Source organism: Nannospalax galili, unplaced genomic scaffold (assembly GCF_000622305.1).
Source record: "Nannospalax galili isolate Female #2095 unplaced genomic scaffold, S.galili_v1.0 scaffold2161, whole genome shotgun sequence".
Classification (NCBI taxonomy): domain Eukaryota; kingdom Metazoa; phylum Chordata; class Mammalia; order Rodentia; family Spalacidae; genus Nannospalax; species Nannospalax galili.
In genome coordinates this window covers 430,721-435,058 of record NW_008344208.1, presented here as the reverse complement: position 1 = coordinate 435,058, position 4,338 = coordinate 430,721, and positions in this window count along the sequence as shown.

Genomic DNA, 4,338 nt, shown 5'->3' with positions numbered 1-4,338 from the left:
TGCCTTCTCTCTCGCTGGTGAGTTCGTCTTGCTGCTGTAGACTGAAGATTACCTGATCTTCTGGAATTTGTCAGACCTTCAGCGCAAGATTGGGACTCCTGAGACATCCAGCCTTGTGGACTGAGCGACTATGGATTCTCAGCCTCTCCAGTGTGGTGCAGCTATTGTTGGACTACTCAGACTCTCTGTTTCTTTAGAGAACCCTAATACAAAAAGTATCAATCCAGTTTTTCTCAGAGCTAACCTCAGGCCTGACTACTTTAACTTTCATCCAAGTTCTCTAAAAATTTCTTCTTCTTTTTCACAGTTTGTTTCTGGACTGTCTGAAAAACACACATATGTCAAAATCTGGGTTCTTAATCAGTGTCATTCCTGCAAGGTGGGGGAAGCTTCGGGAGGATCACCACATTGATGGACATAAAGAAAGAAACAAGATACCCATCTTTGAAGAGATCATGGCATCCAAGCCCCCACTGCTCATCTCCTTTCTCTCTTCTTCCATTCCAACTTCCTCGTTTCTGATCACTGTGATGTAACTTGGCCATGCTTCTATGAGAATATAAAGTTAGTAGCCACAGGCCTTGGGTCACAGGCCCAGGTGACCATGCACTGAAACATGCCAAACTGTGGACAGATTAAAGCTTTAACCCCTTTCAGATTCTGTTCTCACATATTCTGCCACAGGACGCAAACCTAACAGAGCTACCTCCGAATCCACCTCTGATTTTTCTCTTTGTGTCTTACTCTCAGCTGAGAGTAGATAATTTTAGAAATCTTCTTCTAAAACAATGATCCTATTTAACGACTTCTGAAACTGGAAAGATTTCTAATTCCTTGAAACTGAACCATCACTAGAAGGCTGATTCCCCGATAGTGGCTTTCCAAAATGCCCAGTAGCCAGTCCCATATGTCTAGACTATGTTGAAATATGTAACAATCAAAAGCAAATCACACAGTAAAGACAGGAAAACAAAATGAAGCAATGGGAGAAAGTTAGCAATCAATGGACAAAAGATGGCAGCTTAGCAGATGTTAAACAGAAGCTCTCACTTGCATGCCACATCACGTGGGAAGAACTATGAGCCAAATCAGGAGTGTGTTCTACACCAGAACTCTGTGTGAATTACAGTGAGAAGCTCACTCAATCCAACAGTTTAAAAATAAATTATGGATGTCAGCAAGATGGCTCAGCAGGCAAATTTGCTTGCCACCAAAGCTGATGACTTGATTTCAATCCCTAAGGCTCCCATGGTAGAGAGAAATGACTAACTGCCACAAGTTCACCAACACAGGTGTGCAAATGAGCACACATACACACACACAAGATTCTTGAACTTCTGAATCATCATTCCACTCTGCAACACCAGTAGTCCAAAAATATTCAAGTCTCAGACGGTGGAGACAACTCACCTTATAATAGTAAATTAGAGTCACATAAATGAGACTCCAAGGTTTTGAAAATACAAATATAGAGAAACAGTTTAAACCAAAACCAGGGATGCCTCAAACTATACAGAAGAACAAAAAAATACATGGTCTGAAAAACTAAATCTTAATTTTTTTGTCACAAAACTAAATACCCAGTTCAACCAAATTTTCAAGATATAACTTACTCAGGACTGAAGAGATGACTCAGCAGTATAATGCTGCTCTTTCAGAGGACCTGGATTTGAGTCCCAGCACCCATGTTGCAGCTAACAACTGTCTGTAACTCCAGATCCAGGGAATCCGACATCTTTTTCTGGGCTCTGTGGGCATTGCATGCACATGGTGTACTTACATACATCCAAGCAAAATATCCATACACATAAAATAAAAATAATCATTAAGATGCTGGAGAGATGGTTCAGTGTTTAGGAGCACTGGTTGCTCTTGCAGAGGACCCAGGTTCAATTCCCAGCTCCCACATGGCAGTTGACAACCTCCATAACTCCAGTTCCAGGATATCTAACTCTGTTTTCTGGCCTCAAGCATTGCATGTACATGGTGTACTTACATACGTGCAGGTAATACACTCACACACATCAAAATAAAAGCAATAAGTAAAATATTAAAAAAATTAAATATTTTTTAAAAGCTCTAAGTTATTAAGTCTTTAAATGTAACTTCTCTACAAGTCGGCACAAAGATCACAAAGTAAACCAAGGTCAAGCCTAGGAAGGTTTCCAAAGAACTTTCTCCAAATCATGAGATTGAATAGTGAGGGCACTCTACAAATAATACCAGTTGACAGAGGGCCTGGCACTGTCAGTGACATCTTTGTCTTACAATAAGAAGGACCAGATTTCAAGCCAAGAACACATACAACACTGCCAGGCATGGAAGTATGCTCCTGTAACCCCAGCACTGGGTAGAAAGAGACAGGCAGATGCTTGGTGATGGATAGTCAGCCAGTTTAAAGTCTAGTTGTTAAACTTCAAGCCAATGAGACACCATTTTTCAAGGAGATCAACAGCCTTCCCGAGAAAGACGCTGAAGACGGTTCTCTTCCTTACTTGTGGGCACATAAATATGTGTACATATAAAAACAGTTAACAAAGACCCCATCAAAATCAATAACCCCCACCTGTTCACAATTGTTACTCCACTACAAGGTCACCATTAGTCAGACAAAAAAAAAAAGTGTGTACTTGTGAAATAGTGACACAACCCTTTACAACCAGAAACTTTCTGGTTTGATTTAAGGTCATTTGTTAAGGAGTAAATCTATGGGTCATACCATAGGATAGTGTTAAATCTTGCTTCTGACAGGGTCATAGGCTCCACTGAGGAGGCTATAATCAGATTTTTGTTAAATGGCGGTCTACTGCATCTAAAACTGCTTTCTAAATATGTGTGATTCTACCTGTAGATTACTGGAATGCTCAAATGCTTTGTGTAGAGAAATAGTTTGCAGTGCATGAAATTAGTTTACAGGCAGAAATTCATGTTTGGGTACACTGTTGAGAACTGGCTGTTTCTGTGATATGGTGGCCCACTGTTCACAAAGGAATTTAACGGTACCAGAAATACCCAGGGAACAGTGAAAAAAAAAATGATGGAAAGGATATAAGAATTTAAACTAGGGGAAAAAGATTAGAGATAAACATATTTCGGGTGCCTGTCCAATCATCAAACAGAGATGACTTTGAGTCATCATCATACAAAGATCACGTCAGTGACCTGCAAATACATTGACGTCTAGGGGTACTATTTCATAACTTAAGCAATACATATAGAGGAGGGACTCTAGTAAAAGTAGGGCAGATGTTAATCCCTGAGGGGAGATAGTTATTACACCATTATGTGGGCTATGGGCATTATTTCCTTCTGCCTACCTCCCCTCTAGGATTGTTAGGCTCTGGGGGCAATCTGTTCGTATACATAGGAGGTGAAAATGTGACTGAGGTAAAGAGTTTTATGAAGTAGTTTTCCTGACTTGCTGGCCACACTGGGTTGGAATATCTCAGAGATATAGTTGTCTTTAACTCAAACATACTTCTCTAAGTAGCTCTTCATTTATGATTCTCCAAGTAACCTTTATCAATGTATTATTTTGAAAATCTTGATTTGGATAGTAAATATTTTTGGTATCAGCAAAGCTGTATTTTGGGGAAACTGACATTTTGCATGTGTCACCTGGATGCAAATACTAACAGAGAGCTAAGAACTTTCTAGAATGTAAACACTCAGTAGACTTTGAGAACAGTGGTTTTCAAAGGGGATTCTTCTTCGGCTGGAGACACATGACAATATCTTGGGAAATTCTGCATTTTTGGTGTTGACATGACCGAAAAGAAAGGGGATAGGTACGTTTATCTGATATGTAGTTGCTGTTGAACATCTTCAATTAAAGTAATGTTCAACAACAAAAAATCACCCAACTCAGAAGGATCAAATAGTTGAAATGGAGGATTTGGACTTTATTGGTAACAGAAGGTTAGATGATGCAATTTTCTACACACCAGAAGGAGGAAATCTTTGGGGTGGTGGGTCTTAGTTATGTGTTTACTCAGTTAACTCAACCTGCTTGAAGAATCAGTTCTAAAGTATAATGCAGACAATGATAGCAGACTTGTTTCTTAGAATGTAATGTGCCAAATGACACAGGAAAAGCATGTTTGTACTAAGAAATCACCTTAATTTTGTAGGTGGTATTTGCAAGAAAAACTAATTAGTAAAAACCATAAAAGTTATTTTTTGAGATAGAAAATTGCTGTAAATTCTAGAGTTATTAGAATATGTGAAAAAGTATGATGTGGACCCTTTGGCTCAGGTTTAATTTAAGCTTCAAATGTTCTTAAGTTTGAGTAACATTTCTGGAGTAATAAAAGTTGCAGAAAGTCCCCACAACATATC